This window comes from Oratosquilla oratoria, chromosome 40, assembly GCF_046742065.1.
Source record: "Oratosquilla oratoria isolate Oo_2021 chromosome 40, ASM4674206v1, whole genome shotgun sequence".
In the NCBI taxonomy this organism is placed as follows: domain Eukaryota; kingdom Metazoa; phylum Arthropoda; class Malacostraca; order Stomatopoda; family Squillidae; genus Oratosquilla; species Oratosquilla oratoria.
In genome coordinates, this window is record NC_134816.1 from 21464190 (window position 1) to 21489189 (window position 25000).

Sequence of the window (25000 nt, forward strand, 5' to 3'; positions counted from 1 at the left end):
TCTCTTGGCAATATTTCGTAAAGATTCTCTTAGCAATATTTTGTAAAGATTTTCTTGGTAATATTTCGTAAAGATTCTCTTGTTAACATTTGGTAAAGATTCTCTTGGCAATAATTCGTAAATATTTTCTCATTTTCCCAGCTACGCCGGGGGCCTTGGCCTGCGGCGCTGCGCCTTAGGCGCGGGCGCTACGCGCCTTGGGCTACGCCCCTTTTTTGGAAAATAAAGAGTTCTTCTTCGAGTTCTTCTTCGAGTTCTTCGAGTTCTTCTTCGAGTTCTTCGAGTTCTTTTTCGAGTTCTTCGAGTTCTTCGAATTCTTCTTCGAGTTCTTCGAGTTCTTCTTCGAGTTCTTCTTCGAGTTCTTCTTCGAGTTCTTCTTCGAGTTCTTCTTCGAGTTCTTCGAGTTCTTCTTCGAGTTCTTCGAGTTCTTCTTCGAGTTCTCCTTCTTCTTCGAGTTCTTCTTCTTCTAGTTCTTCTTCGAGTTCTTCTCTTTCGAGTTCTTCGAGTTCTTCTTTTTCGAATTCTTCGAGTTCTTCTTTTTCGAGTTCTTCGAGTTCTTCGAGTTCTTCTTTTTCGAGTTCTTCGAGTTCTTCTTCTTCGAGTTTTTCGATTTCTTCTTCGAGTTCTACTTCTTCTTCTTCTTCGAGTTCTTCTTCTTCCTCTTCTTCGAGTTCTTCGAGTTCTTCTTCTTCTTCTTCTTCTTCTTCTTCTTCGAGTTCTTCCTCTTCTTCTTCTTCGATTTCTTCGAGTTCTTCTTCTTCTTCGAGTTCTTCTTCTTCACCGTAGTTGGCGGTGTAACCGATTTACCACCAAACGCGAAGGTGTGACCGAATTACCACCGGACGGCGTAAGCAACCATTAGTTTTTTTTTATATTAGATACACCCATGTTGTTGTGTATAGTAACCGTATAAATCGTTTTCTTCCAGACCGTCCCCGCGCCAGATCACTGTTAAAACACTCACCCCGGTCCATGACCCCCTGTTACCTTTTGTTCGGGTCACGCACTTTCGTTCAAAAATTTTAGTTTTGACCATTTCCATTTTTATTTAATTAGATAGATTCTCTTGGCAATATTTCGTAAAGATTCTCTTAGCAATATTTTGTAAAGATTTTCTTGGTAATATTTCGTAAAGATTCTCTTGTTAACATTTGGTAAAGATTTCGTAAATATTTTCTCATTAATATTTCGTAAAGATTCTTTTGTCAGAATTCCGTAATTCCATTTTTATGTATATAGATTCTCTTGGCAATATTTCGTAAAGATTCTCTTAGCAATATTTCGTAAAGATTCTCTTGGTAATATTTCGTAAAGATTCTCTTGTTAACATTTGGGAAAGATTCTCTTGGCAATATTTCGTAAATATTTTCTCATTAATATTTCGTAAAGATTCTTTTGTCAGAATTCCGTAATTCCGTTTTATGACTCATTTCCGGAGTAGGAGGTTCGAAGGTTTAGAGAGAAATATTTTTTTATGTATACACCCATGTTGTTGTGTATAGTAACCGTATAAATCGTTTTCTTCCAGACCGTCCCCGCGCAGGATCACTGTTAAAACACTCACCCCGGTCCACGACCCCCTGTTACCTTTTGTTCGGGTCACGCACTTTCGTTCAAAAATTTTAGTTTTGACCATTTTCATTTTTATATATATAAAAGAGGAGACGTCTCTCCAACTGAAAAAAGATTCTGAGTGACTGTGGTCCGTAGGGGTGTCACCAAACCCGATAAATTAATTATGGACTACAAAAAACATAATATCAATCCATATGGGACAGCCTAAAGAAAACCAGTCTTACCAGAATCACCCAATCATTTGAGTTTGAAGACAAAAAAATCATCAATCCAAAGACAAATTCATCAATCCAGACTGTGGCAATCTTTAAATTAAGGATGGGGGGGATGACAGGTGGTGATGGATATGGAGCTGTCTTGTGTAGGCCTTATGGTCTCTTGCAGTCTCCTTCATTCTTATGTTCTTATGTTATGTTCTTGGAAGCGTCAAAGGAATGGAATAAAACACGGGACCATAATACTTAATCGTTCATTGTCAACACCCTTATTTACGCTACAAGAACTTCAAAAATATATCAAATCTATTTCATTTACAAAACAGACTAGGAATATACTGGTTGGATCCCGCCGCCGTAACAAATACGGCGTATTAAATATATGCAAAAAAGCGGTCGGTTGGAACCAATAATCATCTTCTTCTAGTTGAAGAACGAATGAACTTCAGAAAATCCGCAATCCAGAAGACTTCAGGAAGTTCTGGAAGTCTTTGTCTTTGTTCGTAACACAAGAGTTTCAGGCAAAGACTTCTGAAACATGGTACTCGTAACGTAAAGTAAGACTTTTTGGTCAAGACAATTTTCTTTGTTGGACCATAACCACTACATATACATATACATATACATATAAATATATGCATATACATATACATATACATATACATATGCATATGCATATACATATGCATATACATATACATGTGTTGCTACCGCACATGCATCTTTACGTCCTTAAATGTAAATATAACCATGCCGACTCTTATCGTCATCCACAAGGTGCTAATATGGGTGGGGTGGGTGAACAGGTTTCTATTGGCTTCTGATGGGGTTGTGTGCTTTCATTTGGTCACTCCCTTATAAGGGAAAAAAAGACCTTTGGTACATACATTTATACTTTTACCTGAGGAGCATGATGAGATTTTATATGATAATATTTGTCATTTCATTTTATTTTCTGTTTTTTTTTTTTTTTTAATCTAGTTGTTTCCACATTACACCCTAGCACACACAAAATCAAGACGTGTACATGACATAAACACAGATATACTTATACATTTCATATACAGAACCCATTCTGTCTAGGGCAAGCGGCAACATATACAAAAAGTCTATCTGCTACGTAGAATTTTGACTTTTATTTCGATTTTGATCAATTCTTCATTTGGTACCCGTCTCCCGCATGATACCAAACAAGGAATCTATAAAGGAGAATGGATGATAGAAAGATAGTTTGGAAAGGTGGTTACAGTTCTCAAAGTCAAAAAGTTCATTTGAATGTCTTTTGTGTATAAATGAAACAGACATTCTTAAAGGGTACAAGAGTGGTTGGTAGGATGGTAACAATTCTCAAAATAAGAAGAATTATGTATTTTTTGTGTGTGAATAAAATTAATATTCTTATAAGATACAGGAGTGTTGAAAGGTGTTCTCAAAATAAAAAATTAGTTTCAAATGTTGTTCTATGTATGAATAGAATGGACATTCTTTTAGAATACAGGAAGTTAAACATTATCCTCACTTAATAGTTAAATATTAAAAGACAGAAATTAAACTCATATAAGTAAATGAATGTTACAAAAAATATCTGACATATATCATCACTTGATACTGAAGTGTTGTGGCTGACTGATTGTCTGATGAATTGACAAATTGACTGGTTGATCGACAGATTAATTGGTGAATCGACTATTTGACTGGTTGATCAACTGATTGACTGAAATAGAACCCTTTACGAACTTCTTTAAAAAGGTACAAACACTATCATAACATTAAGTATTTACAATTCTTAGGTTCCTAGATTTCTTCTAGGTGTAGGAAGGGTGGGGCGGGACTGTTGACTGCATCTCAGTATCAGCGGGTCCAAGAAAAGTAAGGCTCACCTTATGGCAAGACCACCAGCAGGTAGACTGGAGTTATTACCATAAAATGAGTAAAAAAATTCTAAGACCCACTTAAACACAGTATAGTCTAATTGCTTCTTTATCGTTTATTTATTTGTTTATTTATTTTATTCATCCGTTTGGTTGATTATTCATTTATAGAATTTTGTCGAGAAACGTTTAGATTCCTTTATGGCAACATACCCCGGCTGACGAACCCACAATATTACCATAAACTGAGTCTAATGTATTTCAGACGCCCTGGAACAAATTATGAATATTTCATCATTTTCATTTCGATGACCTGCAATGTTTAGAAGGAATCCCAGCGGAACTCTACTTGAATTACGATCTTCCCTAAACTGACTAATGTTGTCTCAAACGTAAAGAACATTTTAGAACAAAACTTGAAGGCTATATATATATATATATATATATATATATATATATATATATGTATATATATATATATATATATATATGTACATATAAATTATATATGTATATATGTATACATATATATATATATATATATATATGTATACATATATATATGTATATACATATATATACATATATATATATATGTATATATATACATATATACATATATATGTATATATATATATACATATACGTACATACATACATACATATACATATATATATAATATATATATATATATACATATATATACATACATATATATATGTATATGTATATACTATGTTTCATGGTATTTAATGGGTTAGAATCAACTCCAAATGCTTATGAAGACAGTTCTCTATTTTCGGGGATAAAATCATATATGTGAAGAAAACACTTCTCAATTTTGTGCCAGAATATCATAAACTTTTTTGTTTTATGTTCTTTATCTTCAAAGGCTATCTAAATTTCGTTTTGAATATTTTAAGAGGTTATTTGAGGTCCCCAGCAGACCAACGAACTGAGATTTTTTATATATAACTTTTGATGAATTATATTGTATATACACTTGAATCAAACTACATTGTCATTCAGAACTCCTCCCCGTCTCCCGCTGTGTCTGAGACAAAAGTCACAGCAATTAGCTACTGTGAATCTTGTAGCCAATCATGGTGGGTTTTGTCGTGACGTCACCAGAAAGGGGGCGGAGTCTTGGATGACTGAGTTGTTTGATCGTGAATGTATAGTTCCTAGTTTCTCCCATGTATCTTGGACCTTTGCAAAATTTACTTCCACTTTTTATTCTATCACTTTTCTCAGACATTTTTATCCTTTTCTGAAATGTGATTCCTTATTTCTATAGATTTATTTAATCACAATTAAGCGTCCTTCCTATCTAAGCTTTCTTATCAGGTTTATTTATAATAACACAGATGGAGATTATATCTTCCCGACTTGTTTTTGTTTTTTTATTTGCTGACAAGTGCTGGTCAACGCAAAAACGGTAAGAATATGTAAAACACAAATAAATGTTTTTTACTTTGGCAATGAAAATGGGCAGTCTCTGAACGATTCTTGAGAGAGAGAGAGAGAGAGAGAGAGAGAGAGAGAGAGAGAGAGAGAGAGAGAGAGAGAGAGAGAGAGAGAGACCTATTAGCAAAACAAAAACAAAACAAAAAACATCAGAGTCGTTCCCCGTTTTCCGTGATCCCTAGAGCTCGTTCAGTTCACAAACAAAGTGATGTGTGAATTTACAAACATTACACACCATTCTCAGAAAAAAAGAGTGAAAACATTGAAAAAACGAGAGGACACCCGATATAAGAAAATATATCAAACAAACGGACATGTCATTGTCATTATTGATCTAAAACTTGCAGAGAAACTACAAAGATGGTAAATGCTTTTAATTTTTTAACACGGTAACGAACAATGAACACTGTGTTACATTTAAGAACTGTCGATTTCACTCAGCTCAGAGAATGTTTCTTGGTGTGAAAGTAGAAATGAATGATCGTGACCCTACAGACATCAATTCACGACTCTACTGTTTAAAACCGACTGCACTTGATGCTTCTTTCTATTATCATAAATTTGAAGAAAAAATCATACTTCAGGTGACAGATCTTGTAGCTTATTTTAGAATATTTACGATCCATCTAACGTGGGCACTAGTATTGAAAATGGATGAAATGTAATCAACTGATACGTGCGTTACTATATGAAAACATATTGTACTAATGACCCACTTTCGGAGAAGAATAGACGAAAGTAAAGAGATCCATATATTTCGATCACTATCTGTGATCCTCTTCAGCAGATATGTTACAGACAGTGATCGAAATACACGGATCTCTTTACTTTCGCCTATTTTTCTCCAAAAGTGGGTCATTAGTACAATTTTACCAATGTGTCCCATTACTTTGTTGTGAGGAATATACATATATATATATATATATATATATATATTATATACATATATATATATATATATATATATATATATATATTAATCTTGGGAAGAACATGTTGAATGTAACACAATCCACATCATAGTTGACCGTGCGCAAGAGGTTGGGAGATTGTTTGGATGGAATGACAAGGAAAACTATAGAAAATCTATGACTTAAGAAACAAGAGGTATTTGTTGAATATGAGTACCAACCATATTGAAACACACACACACACACACACACACACACACACACACACACTAAGATAGCTAAGTTTTTACGGATGGATGCGTCTGAACGGGTTCCCACGAGCATAGGCATTGACATGCATGTTACAGTTGGATAAGTACAAATAGGTACACACACACACACGTACACGCACGCGCCTGGCGTGTGCGTACGTACGTACACGAGGATTTGGTGGATGGGCAACCCACATGTCGTTTTCGTCCGTGTCGGCAATGAACCGGCGGGTCTTGCTCAGTGAGGACGTTCGATCGTCTCGTTCCCGTTCCCGGTACTGACAGGAATCTCGTTCTTCCCGGTAGTTCGTCCTTCCCGGTTAAGGTGAGTTGTGATGCGGTGCGAGATGGTGGGGAGAGGGGGCGGTGGGGGGTGGAAGGATGGTTTGGCTGTGGGGGGAGGGGGGCGGCGGTGGGGGTGGAAGGATGGCTAGCAAAAAATCATCAATAATTTTCATACAAAGGCTTTGACAAGGGTGACGAAAACAAGGTCATCATATTAAGACAACAGGGCAGGACTCACAGTAATGGGTTTAAACTGGGCAAATTTAGGTTTAGAAAGGAAATAGGTAAGAATTGGTTTCCTAATAGGTTAGGTGGCCAACGAATGGAATAACAGACGTGGTAACCATGATGTCGTGAGCGCTGAAACTATCGGTTGTTTTAAGAAACGGCTAGACAACGTCATGGATGGGGATGGCAGGTGGACATGGAACTGTCTAGTGTAGGCCTCATGGTCTCTTGTTGCAGTCTCCTTCATTCTTATGTTCTTATGTACATGGGTGTACATGTACACACACACACGCAAAGTTTTTAACTTGTACAATTCGAAAGTGGGATTTTAAAGAGATTATCTCACAAGAGCGATTTTGTTTTTGTTTTTGTTGTTGTTATTGTGGTTGGAGCCAAAGAAGCGACGAAAGGGAGAATTGGTTTGAGCGAAGTTGCGAGAGAGCTTCACCCTCTCCATACGATGACGCCAGTTTTGGGGTCATGGGGCGCGAGCGGGTAGGATGCCAGTGTTGGCGTCTTGATCATATCTATTTTGTTGTTGTTGTATCTGAGGGACCCCCGTACTCACATGTGAACTGGCCTGATCAGCATATTTTCTGTCGTTACTAATATTCAGAGTGAGAGAGAACGAGTAATACAGCTGTGACTTTATGTTTTATAATGCGAGTAGTGTGGTGCATCATCGTACATATGGCAGCCGATGATAAATGAATGTCACAAGAAAGCGAAGAAAAGAGAAAAAGTCAAGGAAGGGAGGAATAATGCAACGAGACAATAAGTAAATAAATAAATCAACTAATAAGTCTACAAAGACAGGCGGATATAACCAAAGTAGAAAAAAAAATGATTTCAGCGCCCCCTGGGCAACTGAACTGCGATGTGGGAAGTGAGAAACCCCTGTATGGGCAAACCCTCTCAGTTGCGACATACAATGAAATGTAGGTGTTTAGAATCGGCGTTTATATCCCTCATAGAAAATATAAATCAGAATAATGGATTTTTTACAATAAACAAACCATTGGCAATTTTAATTACAAGTAACAAGCAATTTGCGCAAATTGTGTGTACACCATTTTAATGTTTGTTTCTCCCCGCAAGGCTCGGGCTATATAAGGAGTAAAATGTTTTTCATCGATGTTATTTCTGAAGAAGCCCTGCTGCTGGGCGAAACGTCAAATATATTGGACTCCCATACTCTGCGTTTGGCCTCTTCCCTGTTGCAGTCATTGCTGCTTTTACTCTTTTTTTTTTCTTTTTTTTTCTTTCTTTCTTCTTTGCTTGGCCAAGGCTGTCGGGAACCAACGTAACATAGCCCATAGTGGGTTCCGGGATTCGAACTCATGACCATCTGCCCACGGAAGCATGAAAAAATGATAAAAATAGATAGATAGAACTAAATAAATAAATAAATAAGTAAATAAATAAATAGACAAATAAATAATAGGTAAATAAATAAATAAATTAATTGATAAAATAGATCAAGTAAGATAGAATAAACAAATAAGTAAATAAATAAATAAATAAATAAATAGATAAATAAATAAACAAATAAATAGAGAAGGAACGAAAGAAAAGAGGTACAGTGAAACGTTGTCGTATCTTTTTTAAAAATCGTTCCCTTAATTTCTCTTGCCAGATACCCATAGCCCCGTAGCTGCCGGCAACAGTCCTCGGGCTGTTGCCTGCGTTCTTTTCGTGATGTTCCTTGTCATTGGACAAAAGTGGTACGGGGAGGGAAACAGTCGTCGGTCATTTGACTTTCTTCATGTGAAAAGATGGAGGAATTAACGAAAGTCGTAGAAATCTAGGGCCCATCCAGGGGACCGTGTATCAGCCCCTTTGGGTTGTACCTCCAGATGGAGGTGAAACGGGTTGACATCCATAATAAGAGTGAGTAGCAGACGGACGGGACCCCGCGAGCGTTGCTCCTCTCCTGTACATTACCATTATGTAAACTCACACGGCTTGATGGCGCAGTGGTACCGTTCGTAACCGCTAATCCAGCGGTCCCAGTTCGATTCTCGCCCAGTGCTGAAATCATATCAGTATCGCTGCACTGCGAGCCGGTACTCCAACTCTCATGAGCAAAGAGATTTGTGTGTGCGTTTATGTTCACAGCATTACCCATAGATCGGTCCATATACGAGTTTTGAGCTCTCTTCCGGGAGGGCAACAGCTGTCAATCACGAGTCCAACAAGTGATCCTTTTGGATTACGAGTAAATATTCGTCTAGATACGCGTGTTATACGTTTTCGATTTTGCGCGCCGTAAAAGACTAGAAATGTATTCAAACCTACGCTATTTTTCAAATTGTACGCACGTTGCTGCAGTTTCGCCTCCCACTGACATGGCTTGTCGTCAAACTCTACGGGGAATCAACTCCATTATCTATTTGCGAGATAATGTCATACAACGGCCAAAAGAACGCGTAGATTAATGCCTCAACATATATATCTATGGGAGACCTATTCAGTCACCTACTTAAACCTTTCTTATATATATATATATATATATATATATATATATATATATATATATATATATATATATTATATATATATATATATATTATATATATACACATATATATGAATATATATACATACACACATATATATATATATATATATATATATATATATATAAAGATATATATATATAACTATCCCACTTGTGTACATACTACCGAATGAGATATCGTGGCGGGGATGAGTCGAGTATAAATATAAGAAATTGTTCTCAATTTGTTTCCCTCTTGATAGCGCAATGGGTTAAGTCACTGTACATTTGTCTCCGAATATGCTTTCATACATCTTCTTAGTCTCGATCGTATTTGCAGGGAATTAAAATGGAAAAAGTTCACGTCGTTAAGATTAATATATATATATATACATATATATATATATATATATATATATATATATATATATATATATATATATATATATGTGTGTGTGTGTGTGTGTGTGTGTGTGTGTGTGTGTGTGTGTGTGTGTGTGTGTGTGTGTGTGTGTGTGTGTGTGATTCACCTTGGTTTTTGGATCACGTGTTGGACTTGTGATCGACAGCTATTTTCCTTCCGGAAGAGAGCTCAGAGCTCGTATGACCAATCTATGGGTAATGCTTTGACCTTACACGCACACACACACACAACTCCCCGCCCACGAGTGTAACGACTCGAAGCGCAGCGATACTGAAATTATTTTCAGCCCAGGGCAGGATTCGGACCCGGACCGCCGTAGTAACAGTTTGGGACTCTACCAACTGCGCCACCGAGTCATATGTGTGTGTGTGTGTGTATACGTGTGTGTGTGTGTGCGCGCGCGCACGCGCATGCAGTTAGAATTGCACTGAAAATTTCATCATAGAAATCCCCTCCAGCGGACGGAAAATTCCCTTATTATGACAACATGACATCTCAATTACAGCGAAAGGAATTATACAGTTTAATTTTTTACCCTGTTAATTAAAATCACTTGACACGAAATGTACAAAAACATGAATATCGAATATGAATATGTTGAAAGCACGACTGAGATTTTGGTTCAGCCCAGGGCTGCTGCTGTCGTTTCGTACAATTTTGTACCAAAACGTACAGAAATGGCGGCATGTGGCAACTGCGCCAGGATCATTTTTCTGCATAATAATCAGCGGGATGATGTTCTAAACATTTAAAAACTCAAGCTGTTGTTGAAAAGTTATATAACTAGTTATCAAATAATAATTGGTACATCAAAATATATGACTTTTATTGGTAATTATGTTCCTTATAAAATATTGTTCCCCCAAAAGAGACGATTTTACGATATAGAAAAAAAAATTGTACGTTAAAGTTTCAGCTTTCTTTTTGCGATAAAATTGATAATATCAAAAAGAGGATCAACTTACAAGTTGAATAGGTCGTTTGTTCCACACATTGACAATGCAATTAGATGAAGGAAAGTATTCATAAGGCTACGTTTCCACGGAGGGAGTCAGGGCCGATTCTCGTGAAATGCTGTGAATTCGAATAGCTGTAAGAAGACTTTGTTTACAACATTCTAGGCTTCCCAAAGAACATTTCAACAATCTATCTAACATTTGTAAAGGTTTAGCTCCTTTCATTTCGCCATTCGGTTTCTCAATACGTGACGGAAAGCCAATTTGACATTTGAAGATTGAAAAAACGAAAGATTGTAACCGAAGTCGTTTCTACCCAAACGAACTCACAACGGTTGATGAGAATCTTACAAGACTCGCTCGGTGGATACGCAGCCTTACTGTTTGATCTCTTCTACACTTTTGTAATCATCATCATCATCATCATCATCATCATCATCATCATCATCATCATCATCATCATCATCATCATCATCATCATCATCATCATCATCATCATCATCATCATCATCATCATCATCATCATCATCATCATCATCATCATCATCATCATCATCATCATCATCATCATCATCATCATCATCATCATCATCATCATCATCATCATCATCATCATCATCATCATCATCATCATCGAGTGTGTTTCTATAATAATTTATGTGCGGCACAAACTACTTATTCAACTTGTAAGTTTATATGCAATTGACACTTACAAGGCGATTTGGAGTGTTCGGGTGAGTCGGGGTGGGTGGCTACTCAACCGTTAGCTACTGTCTTCGGTTGTCTGTGCGTGTGTATATGTATGTATGTGTGTGTGTGTGTGTGTGTGTGTGTGTGTGTGTGTGTGTGTGTGTGTGTGTGTGTGTGTGTGTGTGTGTGTGTGTGTGTGTGTGTGTGTGTGTGTGTGTGTGTGTGTGTGTGTGTGTGTGTGTGTGTGTGTGTGTGTGTCTAGTTGTGTATGTGTGTGTGTGTGTCTAGTTGTGTATGTGTGTGTTTGTGTATGTGTGTGTGTGTGTATGCGTGTGTGTATGTATGTGTGTGTGAGATTCACCATGGACTAGGATCACGTGTTGAACTCATGATCGACAGTTATTTCCCTCCCGAAGAAGAGCTCAGAGCTAATAAATGAATGATCTATGGGTAATATTGTGACCTCACACATACACACACACACACACACACACACACACACACACACACACACACACACACACACACACACACACACACACACACACACACACATACACACACCATTACCTTAAAAGGCCCATTATGTGCAGCTAGAATACTTGCCAGCTTTGTTTCTGCCATATCCACAGGATCTTTTGTGGTTTGTTTTTTCTTAAAGAAGGTTGATACTGGTACCTGCTTGTCCGTTGTACCCTTGAAATATGAAGTGTTTTTTTTTTTTTTTCCTTTGGCATGACTTTTTAGCACTGTTAGCTCTGCAGTCATAGTAACGTTACAAATTTTACACCCAGCTTTATACTGTTCAGGTGTTTCCTGTAGCCACGGCTTGAAAACAGGGTCTGTTTCCCATCCCTTCCTATATCGTTGCTGACAACGAGACTGAGAGCCTGAAGTAGATGCCTCAGCCTGTCTAGAAAGGACATATTTCCCTGCTTGAACTCACGGTAGGCCAATCAAGCTGTCCGCCCGCTAGGCTTAGGCCCATCTTAGTTTTATTCCGTAGGATTTGTTTTGATACCGGTATAGGCCCTTAAAACTTTGTAGTAGTCGTGTCCAAACAGGCATATTGTACTTTAACGGGTGCTTGTCCGTCCAAACTAGAGCATAAATATTTCTTTTCTTCGCGATGACAAATCAATTTCTTTTCTTTGCAACAGACCAATTTCTTTTCTTTGCAATGAAAGTTGTTTCAACTCGTTTGAAGTGTAAGCTATTCATTTTCATTTCCAAGTTAATTTGTTAACCTTATCTATTGCCAAATCGTATCATTAGGCAAATTCTTTTGTCTCCCACAAAGCATTTTTGATCATATTCGGATCTCAAATGCGAATAAAACAGTGTAGCGAAATGTAGCGAAACGACCGAAACAATGTAGCGAAACGACCACGTATCTGGTCGTTTCGCTACATGGCCAGTTCGCTACATGGCCAGTTCGCTACCAACCATTTCGCTTCATGGCCAGTTCACTACATTGTTCGGTCGTTTCGCTACATTTGGCTACTTTGTTCGGTCGTTTCGCTACACTGTTTTTTCGCATTTGAAATACGAATATGATCAAAAATACGATGTGTGCAGGTTTATAAAGTACCTGTATCCCTTTGGGCGTTTCGCTACATGACCAGTTCGCTACCAACCATTTCGCTACATTCTTCGGTCGTTTCGCTACATGGCCAGTTCGCTAATTCTTCGGTCGTTTCGCTACATTATTTCGGTCGTTTCGCTACATTCTTTGGTCGTTTCGCTACACTGTTTCGGTCATTTCGCTACATTCTTCGGTCGCTTCGCTACATTTGGCTACATTCTTCGGTCGTTTCACTACATCCTTTCGGTCGTTTCGCTACATTCTTTGGTTGTTTCGCTACATTCTTTGGTCGTTTCGCTACACTGTTTTTTTCACATTTGAGATGCGGATACGATAAAAAACGCGATGTGTGCAAATTCATAAAGTAATTTTGTAGGCTACGGAAGCAGAATTTGCCTAATGAGGCAATTTGGCGATAGGTAAAATTATATTTATCGGCCCTTGTTTTATTCAATCGTCAGGCAGATTATCCGGTAGATAATCATAAAACAGTGACTTATCATGCACATTACCAGAGCTGGGTGCATTCCGCTTTAGTTTGGCCGCGGTTAGCGCTCCCAAACTATTGAAGCTTAAGAGACAGGTTCATAACGATAGTCCGGTAGGCCACATAATCTGCCTGACGATTGCATAAAACAAGGACCGATTAAAAACAATTTTATCTATCGCCAAATCGCCTCATTAGTCAAATTCTGCTTCCGTGGCCTACAAAATTACTTTATGAATTTGCAAACATCGTATTTTTTTTTTTTTTTCATATTCGTATCTCAAATGCGATAAAAAAAAAGTACAGCGAAATGTAGCGAAACGACCAAAGAATGTAGCGAAACGACCGAAAGAATGTAGCGAAACGACCGAAGAATGTAGCCAAATGTAGCGAAACGACCGAAGATTGTAGCGGTTACAGGTCGTTTCGCTACATGGCCAGTTTGCAAATTGTGCTTCCGTAGCCTACTAAATTACTTTATGAATTTGCACACATCGTATTTTCTATCATATTCATATCTCAAATGCGATAAAAAAAAAAAAAAAAAACAGTGTAGCGAAATGTAGCGAAACGACCAAGGAATGTAGCGAAACGACCAAAAGAATGTAGCGAAACGACCGAACAACGTAGCCAAATGTAGCGAAATGACCGAAGAATGTAGCGAAACGACCGAAGAATGTAGCAAATCGTTTGTAGCAAACTGGCCATGTAGCGAAACGTCCAATGGGTTAAAGGTACTTTATAAACCTACACACATTGTATTTTTTTTTATCACATTCGTATCTCAAATGCGAATAAAAACAGTGTAGTGAAATGTAGCGAAACGACTGAAGAATGTAGCGAAACGACCGAAAGGATGTAGCGAAACGACCAAAGAATGTAGCGAAACGACCGAAGAAATGTAGCGAAACGACCAAAGAATGTAGCGAACTGGTTGGTAGCGAACTGGCAATGTAGCGAAACGACCGAAGAATGTAGCAAAACGACCGAAGAAATGTAGCGAAACGACCAAAGAATATAGCGAACTGGTTGGTAGCGAACTGGCAATGTAGCGAAACGACCGAAGAATGTAGCGAAACGACGGAAGAATGTAGCAAATCGTTTGTAGCAAACTGGCCTTGCAGCAAAACGTCCAAGGGGTTACAGGTACTTTATAAACCTACACACATTGTATTACCTATCATATTCGTATCTCAAATGCGAATAAAAACAGTGTAGTGAAATGTAGCGAAACGACCGAAGAATGTAGCGAAACGACCGAAAGGATGTAGCGAAACGACCAAAGAATGTAGCGAAACGACCAAAGAAATGTAGCGAAACGACCAAAGAATGTAGCGAACTGGCAATGTAGCGAAACGACCGAAGAATGTAGCAAATCGTTAGTAGCAAACTGGCCATGTAGCGAAACGTCTAAGGGGTTACAGGTACTTTATAAACCTACACACATTGTATTTTCTATCATATTCGTATCTCAAATGCGAATAAAAACAGTGTAGCGAAATGTAGCGAAACGACCGAAGAATGTAGCGAAACGACCGAAAGGATGTAGCGAAACGACCAAAGAATGTAGCGAAACGACCGAAGAAATGTAGCGAAACGACCAAAGAATGTAGCGAACTGGCAATGTAGCGAAACGACCGAAGAATGTAGCAAATCGTTTGTAGCAAACTGGCCATGTAGCGAAACGTCCAATGGGTTACAGGTACTTTATAAACCTACACACATTGTATTTTCTATCATATTCGTATATCAAATGCGAATAAAAACAGTGTAGCGAAATGTAGCGAAACGACCGAAAGGATGTAGCGAAACGACCGAAAGGATGTAGCGAAACGACCAAAGAATGTAGCGAAACGACCGAAGAAATGTAGCGAAACGACCAAAGAATGTAGCGAACAGGTTGGTAGCGAACTGGCAATGTAGCGAAATGACCGAAGAATGTAGCAAATCGTTAGTAGCAAACTGGCCATGTAGCGAAACGTCCAATGGGTTACAGGTACTTTATAAACCTACACACATTGTATTTTTTATCATATTCGTATCTCAAATGTGAATAAAATCAGTGTAGCGAAATGTAGCGAAACGACCGAAGAATGTAGCGAAACGACCGAAAGGATGTAGCGAAACGACCAAAGAATGTAGCGAAACGACCAAAGAAATGTAGCGAAACGACCAAAAAATGTAGCGAACTGGTTGGTAGCGAACTGGCAATGTAGCGAAACGACCTGTATCCTGAATGGTGAATCCGCAAAAGAAACATGCACCAATAAACAAATGAATAAAATGAATAAATAAATGAATGAAAAGCATAAATAAATTAATCAAATAAATAAATACGTCAACAATTAAATCAAATAAAAGTCACATCGTAGACACCAATACATGTGGCAAAGTCCCCCTCCCCATCCTCCCTACCGCTCCCTCCCTCCCGCGACCGTTGGCTCTTCAGTGGTTAAACAGTTGCTTTGATCTTTCGAAATGTACATTTGAACTGAGAACAGTGACGTCACACACATATCATCCATCACTGCATGACAACTTAAATGACAACCGATAAATAAATGCATAAATAGATAATTAAATAACATCGGGCAACTAAAAAGTTACACAGCCGATAAAGAAATCATAAATCGGGCAAACTTAAATGTTGGTCGACTGCAACAAGTCTGACATCACAGATCAGACAAAAGGTTACAACTGCCGATCACGAGTCCAGCACGTGATCCAAGACCTGATATAATAATGAAATAAATCTTTTAATGATGGGCTGATAATACGTACCTTTCAATTTAATTATTCTAAAAATCAAATAAACATTAAAATTATTGTCTTCATAGTGTCGACATTTTTTTCTTCTTCTTTTTTTGTAAGAAAATAATTTCCTGGAGGGGATAACGTTGTTACATACATACAGAAATCCTCTACGTGAAAAAAATAAACACATTAGATATATAAATAATCAAAAATAAAGTAAATAGCTTCATAATAACAATACGATAGACTAAGAAAACAAAAAACAATCATACGACAGGGAAGTGGCAACAACGAGTCGACTGCAAAACGACGCGACGCCATGATGCCAATGTAGGGCATCGCTTGAATCCTCCGTAAGCAAAGTCCAAGAACAATGCAGTGTTCTGGGTCCGCAGGGAGGAGCAAAGATAAGAGGGTGGAGGGGAATGGAGTATGTTAGGGATGGAATGGGCGGGAGTAGATTTTATGCCTTTGTTTTTTGGGCTCCCTTAAAAAAAAAAAAAAAAAAAAAAAAAAATTGCCATATGTATGTCAATCTAAATTGGATAATTGGAAATCAAGGATATAGACTAAGTCTGAATTATAAAAATTCGAGGTAAGATAGAATAAAGGGGTGAGTAGCAGACGGACGGGACCCCGCGAGCGTTGCTCCTCTCCCGTTGTACACTACAATTAGGTAAACTCACACGGCTTGATGGCTCAGTGGAACCGTTCGTAGCCGCTAATCCAGCGGTACCAGTTCGATTCTCGCCCAGGGCTGAAATAATTTCAGCATAGCTGTACTGCGAGCCGGTACTCCAACTCTCATGAGCAAAGAGATTTGTGTGTGCGTTTATGTTCACAGCATTACCCATAGATCGGTCCATATACGAGTTTTGAGCTCTCTTCCGGGAGGGCAACAGCTGTCAATCACGAGTCCAACAAGTGATCCTTTTGGATTACGAGTAAATATTCGTCTAGATACGCGTGTTACACGTTTTCGATTTTGCGCGCCGTAAAAGACTAGAAATGTATTCAAACCTACGCTATTTTTCAAATTGTACGCACATTGCTGCAGTTTCGCCTCCCGCTGACATGGCTTGTCGTCAAACTCTACGGGGAATCAACTCCATTATCTATTTGCGAGATAATGTCATGCAACGGCCAAAAGAACGCGTAGATTAATGCCTCAACATACTGTATATATCTATGGGAGACCTATTCAGTCACTTACTTAAACCTTTCTTTTATATATATATATATATATATATATACAGTATATATATATATATATATATACATACATACATATACCAAGGCTTTTTCCCCCTTCCAAGGGAGGTAGCCAAAAAGGGAAAGGCATAAAAACACTCCCACCCATTTCATCCCTAAATACACTCCACACCCCTCCCACCCTCCCTCTCATCTGAACACCTCCTGGATGACGGGTCATCCCTGCACCCTGCCCACCGCCCTGGGTCAGAAGCAGTGTCGCAAGACACAGCACATCCACAGCAAGGCCGCTTCATTCAATCCGCGACCCCCCCTCTCCGTCCCCCCTTGCATATAAGGAGAGGACGGGGAGAAATCCCACTATCCCACTTGTGTACATACTACCGAATGCGCTATCGTGGCGGGGGTGAGTCGAGTATAAATATAAGAAATTGTTCTCAATTTGTTTCCCTCTTGATAGCGCAATGGGTTAAGTCACTGTACATTTGTCTCCGTATATGCTTTCATAGAGTTCCTTCTTAGTCTCGATCGTATTTGCAGAGAATTAAAATGGAAAAAGTTCATGTTAAGATCAATATATATACATATATATATATATATATATATATATATATATATATATATGTGTGTGTGTGTGTGTGTGTGTGTGTGTGTGTGTGTGTGTGTGTGTGTGTGTGTGTGTGTGTGTGTGTGTGTGTGTGATTCACCTTAGTTTTTGGAACACGTGTTTGACTTGTGATCGACAACTATTTTCCTCCCGAAAGAAAGCTCAGAGCTCGCATGACCGATCTATGGGCAATGCTTTGACCTTACACGCACACACACACCCAACTCCCCGCCCACGAGTTGGAGTAACGACTCGAAGCGCAGCGATACTGAAATTATTTTCAGCCCTGGGCAGGATTCGAACGCGGACCGCCGTAGTGACAGTTTGGGACTCTACCAACTGCGCCACCGAGTCATGTGTGTGTGTGTGTGTGTGTGTGTATTCACCTCGGATCTGCTGCAGTCTCTGTCGAGACAGCCAGACACCACCCTACGGCAGTGAGCTCAGAGCTCATTATTTGCCGATCTCTGGGTAGGTCTGAGACCACTCACACACCACACACCGGGACAGCAAGGTCACAACTCCTTGACTAACGTCCCGTACCTACTCACTGCTAGGTGAACAGGGGTTACACGTGAAAGGAGACAAACCCAACTTATCTCCGCCCGGCCGGGGAATCGAACCCCGGTTCTCTGGCTTGTGAGGCCAGTGCTTTACCAATCCGCCACCGAGCCGTGTGTGTGTGTGTGTGTGTGTGTGTGTGTGTGTGTGTGTGTGTGTGTGTGTGTGTGTGCGCACGCGCGCGCGCACGCAGTTAGAATTGCACCAAAACGTACAAAAATGGCGGCATGTGGCAACTGCGTCAGGATCATTTTTCTGCATATCAGCGGGATGATGTTCTAAACATTTAAAAATTCAAGCTGTTGTTGAAAAATCATATAACTAGTTATCAAATAATAAATGGTACATCAAAATATATGACTTTTATTGGTAATTATGTTCCTTATAAAATATTGTATCCCCATAAGAGACGATTTTACGGTGTAGAAAAAAAAATTGTACGCTAAAGTTTCAGCTTTCTTTTTGCGATAATAATATAAAAAAGAATTTTTATATTTTACTGAATATTTTAAGGCATGAGGGCAACGCTGGAACTTCAGACCTGCAAACTCTACATTTCCCGCCCAAACTGTCCTCCGAGAAATATTAACTGATTACTGGCCACCTGCCCGCCCGCCCGCCCGGAACACGCGACTGACTGCACGCAAGCTAGCTATCATTATATTGCTTCGCTGCCTATATGATCACTTTTTATTGGGTTATTTCTTTCTTGTAACAATAATGATGACAGAAAATAATCAAATATGAGTACTCACCAAGATATATAAGCACGCCAGCTACAACAAAACGGAGACAACCTCGTTTAGTCCCCTTACTTAGACGCTGATTGACTGACGTATGAAGTCGGCGGAGTTATGGAAGTCGAAATCCGTGATGAACGATACATTGAGACTGAACGTAATACATCGCTCAGACGCTCTCTGACATATCACGAATGTAGCCGACCCGAACGTGACGCAACATTCTGCAACGTCATCGCATATTTTTTATAACTCTGTGAAAGATGCCCACGGTATTTTTGTCACGTTTTGAAGAATAACAAAATAATAATAATTATTAGCTCTACTGGAAATGAAGTAGATATAACACTGGCCGGCGTTTTATTTATTTTTTTTTTTTTTTCAAAGGTCGAAGGTTTTTCAAGTGATTTATAGGTTTTTTGGTGCGCTGAATCCAAAAATGCCATCCGTTTCCTTGGATCAGGTCTAGGTTTTGAGATATGAGAAGTGCGACTTTTGGGCCTTGTATAGTACTAAGTATAAGAAAAACGAGGCTGCAGGTATAGCCTATTCTTATTATTATTATTTTTTTTTTGCATAAAAATTATACTGTAGCACCCCGAAACTGATACTGAAACCTAATTATGTTTTTGTTTACTTTCAGGAAACTGAAACTGAAACTGCATTGACTACATTGACAAACTGCATTGACAACACTGAAACTGAAAATGGTTTAGAAAAGTGTGATCTCCAATCAATGTGCAATGTAGTTCAGTTCGAAGCTTTAAGAATCATTTAGATAAATACCTAAGTAAGATGCTGTAATGATTCTAATATATCTTATATTATTTGTTTTTGTTTTGTTATAATTTCTCTGTCTGATTTTCATTTGTTATTAGTTATATGTCAATTTATTATTATTTACTATTTACCTGTTTGTTTATTATTTTAACTATACCTATGCACTTATTTATGTATTTTATTTGTTATTTACATTATTATAGTTTTTATTTGTTATTTTATTATTAATATGATTTTTTTTTTTTTTTTGCATCCGACTTAGATATGGATCAAAAGGTCTCCTGTCGGCATGCTCCGCCTTTGTAATCCTTTGTAATCTGTGCTTTTTACAAGAATCTGTGCTTCTTGTGTTTCTATTTTAGACACGTATCTTAGATTGACAGAGAATGGAACGCAAATGCACAAATCATCCTGATAGGTTCTGCTACATATGTGGTAATGTGATTCTTCCTCGTCGACTAGCAAATATAATTGATTTTTGTGAAGAAGGCATATCATGCTTACTTTGGAGTTAAGCTTGGGGACCAGGACAAGCCATTTGCACCCCATGTTAGCTGCAAAACATGTGTCGAGAACTTGCGTGATTGGAGAAATAAAAAAAGGAAGAGTATGCCATCCGCTGTTCCAATGGTTTGGAGAGAGGGTAAAGATCATGTGTCAGACTGCTATTTCTGCATGACTAATCTTAAAGGAGTCAACCGCAAGAACAAGCATTGTATTCAGTATCCTCCTAATGTTCCGTCTGCCATACGACCAGTCCCTCATGGTCCAGACCTGCCCGTTCCCGAGCCAGATGTTGCAATGGAATCTAGCTCTGAATCGGAATCTGATAACGCACTAGACAGGGCAGAGGGTGGAGAATACATGTCAGAAGAGGATGACCGGCCAGTGCCTCTAACACAAGCAGATCTCAATGACCTGACACGGGATCTAAACCTATCAAAGGAATCAGCACAGCTTCTGGGTTCTCGTCTTCGTGAGAACAATTTGCTAGCAACTGAGATAACATTCTTTTGGTACCGAGAGCGTGAAAGAGAATTTAGACAGTTCTTCACAACCCAGAAGGACTCGTCATTAGTTTACTGCAACAACATTGCTGGTTTGATTCAATCAATGGGGCTGGACTATGTTGCTACTGAATGGAGACTGTTCATCGACTCTTCCAGCAGAAGTCTCAAGGCAGTCCTCCTTCACAACGGAAATAAATACTCTTCAATTCCAATCGGTCATTCGGTGAGAATGAAAGAAACTCATGACAACATGGACCAGCTACTGTCTGCTCTGAACTACAATGACCATGGTTGGTTGATCTGTGGAGATCTTAAGGTAGTTGGATTGGTTTTGGGACTACAGGGTGGGTACACAAAGTATCCATGCTTTTTGTGTTTGTGGGATAGTCGGGCTGATGATCAACATTTTGTCAGACAAGAATGGCCACCACGACAACGTTTGGAACCTGGTTCACACAATGTTCAGGCTCGTTCTCCTGTTGAACCAAACAAGGTCTTACTCCCACCTTTACATATCAAACTGAGACTGATGAAGAACTTTGTGAAGGCAATGGACAAGGACGGCATGGGATTTACTTTTCTTCAGCAGAAGTTTCCTCGGATCAGTCTGGAAAAGCTTAAGGCTGGCATCTTTGATGGGCCTCAGATAAGGGAACTTATGAAGGACTCAATGTTTGACGATGCACTGAATGCAGCTGAGCTGTCCGTTTGGTGGTCGCTTAAGTCAGTGATAAGAAACTTTCTAGGAAATAACCGAAGTGCAGAATACGAGAAAGAAGTCGATGAGCTCTTGAACAGCTATCAAAAATTAGGGGCTCGCATGTCAGTCAAAATGCACTTTCTACGGTCCCACTTAGACTATTTCCCTCAGAACTGTGGTGACTTCAGTGAGGAACAGGGAGAACGTTTCCACCAGGATATTCGTGTCATGGAAGAACGCTACCAAGGCCGGTGGGATGTGAACTTTCTTGCGGACTACTGTTGGTGTTTGAAACGAGACGTGGTGGCTGCCCAACACAGGAGAAAGTCACTGAAAAGGCCCTTAATCCATGATTAGATTTTCTGTAATATATCCTCTTTATCTTCTGAACTATGCAAGAAAAAATTATTTCTTTCGTCAAGAATTTTTTTCCAAAATTAAAGGGAATAAATAGCACTAAATGGAGTTTTTAATTATTTTTACCGCCTCGTATCTCAAAAACGTGACCTGATTGAACAAAATGAGTGTGATTTTTAGATTCTGCATAGCCAATTACCCTAGAATCAGTTATCAGATGCTTTACCTTTGAAACTTCGCAGGCCAGTGTAATCAATACTAAGAACAGAGACGAGGGCGAGTTATCGACGACAGAAAAGTTTCTAAAGACCACAGCGTACTTTCTCAAACAATTGGAAAGTCGCAGTCGGCGTTGCAGACGACTTCACTGTGGTCACGTAACTGGCCTAGCCAAGAAAGACAACAACTGTTAAATGAATACAAGAAATAAAATATTATATAACTAAATTATAGTAATAAAAAATTCCCCCGAAAAATAAATAATAAAAACAACAACAACAGCACTACTGTTTTAATGACAAAAATATTTAGTTCGTTCACAATTTACAATACCATTCCCCACAGTTCTGCACATATTCGATATTAGACACCTGAATAATAAAAAAAAGATAGAAAAATACTACAAACCTCTACGCATTTGTCCAAACCTGCATTCGCCCGTACCATATTCAGCGTACAGGCATCTAGTGGAAACGGTAGAACCACCGACTCAAGTGATGATGATGTTGATGATGACGATGATGATGATTATGATAATGATGATGATGACAAGGAGGAGGAGGATGACAATGGTGATGATGATGTGAATCATACACACAAACACGCACACACACACATACACACGCACACATACACAGACACACAAACACACACACACGACTCGTGGTTAAGTGGTAGGTTACCGGCTGCCACTACGTCTGTCCGTGTTCGAATTCCACCCAGGGCTGGAATAATTTCAGTATCGCTACGCTGCTGGGAGTTACTCAAACTCTCGTGGTCGGGGAGTTGGTAGGTGTGTGTGCGTGTAAAGTCACAGAATTACCCATAGATTGCTCATATATGAGTCTGAGCTCTCTTCCATACATCATCATCATTATCATCGTCATCATCATCATTATCATCATCATCATCATCATCATCATCATCATCATCATCTTTCGAGAGGGAATTTGCTGTCGATTACAAATCCAACACGTGATCAAAGACCATGGTCAATCACACACACACACACACACACACACACACACACACACACACACACACACACACACACACACACACACACACACACACACACACACACACACACACACACACACACATACACACACACACGTAGTTAAGTGGTAGAGTTGACGGCTGCCACTACGTCTATCCGGGTTCGAATTCCGCCCACTATTCCTGAGGTCACAATTACATGCTATGCAGATGACCTATGTATTCACTCTACCTCCCCAACACACCTACAACTCTTTCTTACTTCTCTCTCCCAAGCTTCTGCTAACTGTGGCCTTGTTGCTTCCCCACAGAAGAGCAGAATTTTCTCCTACCGCCCTCCTGCCACGCTGCCAGAGTTCATGATTGGAGACTGCATCATCCCACTAAGCTCCCAGTACTGCTACCTTGGTGCACCAGTACGAATCTCGGAAACTCTTTCTGCCCGGCGTCAATCCCATACCGTAATTCGTGAATTGCTAGATCGTCTCCAACGTCGGCTCCGGCCTCTCCAGTGGCTCACCAACAACTCTTCCGGTATCTCCATCCCCGTGGCCAGAACTGTCTATATTACTTTTATACGCTCTGTTGTTGATTACCTCTCCCCTGCCTTAATTCAACTTCCTCGATATGCTTTAGAGCCACTGGAGATTTTTCAGAATAAAGCCATGAGAATCATTCTCGGTTGCCCAATGACTACCAGAATTGTCAACATGCAACGGGAATTACGGCTTCCATCCCTAGTTGAGAGGATTTATTCTAATGTCACCTGCCTCACAGTTAAGTGTATACACTTTCCCCACATCTCACCGCACTTCACAGCACTGGTCAGAGATTCTCTCGGCCCCGCTCCGCCCGTCCCCCGCCTCATGCCCCCCGGTCGCCGTCTTATAAAGTCTATCTCCTCCTTCATTCGCAGCCTAGATTTACAAGTACCAGTAGCTGACATACCCCCAGGCCCTCCCCCGTGGACGCTACCATCGCCTGTGGTTAGCTTCACTCCTACAGCAAAATGTGACCCACCTCCTCTACAACTACAGCTAGCCTTGGAACATGTTACCCAGGTAACATCCTCCATCACTGCTCCGCATCGCCTCTACACTGACGGGTCACTACAATCGGATGGTGCAGCTGGAGGAGCAGTCTACTCACCTGACCTACCGCCGCCTCCTGAGGGCTGGGTCGGCCGTCGACTCAGAGATCACTCCAGCTCCACGTTGTGTGAACTATACGCCATCTTAGATGCTATCAGTCTCGTTTGCCAAAGAGGAGTGAATGCTGTCATTATATGTGACTCTAAGCCTGCACTGCAATCCCTCACCGCTATTCATCCCACTCACCATTCTGTTGTACAACAAATCCTTTCCTTTCTATCCCTACTAACTATCCGTAATCTCTGCATTGAATTTATTTGGATTCCATCTCATGTAGGTTTGCACCACAACACCAAAGTAGACCGCCTAGCAAAAGAAGCCTGCCGACTCCCCCGTCGTGGTGATGGACGACCTCTCTCCCTGCTATGTTACCTCAACAGGGTCCGCTCCGCTGCACTTCTGCCTGAGCAACGTCGACGGGACACCGAGAGACCCTTCAGTGTCACCATCACCCACTACGAATC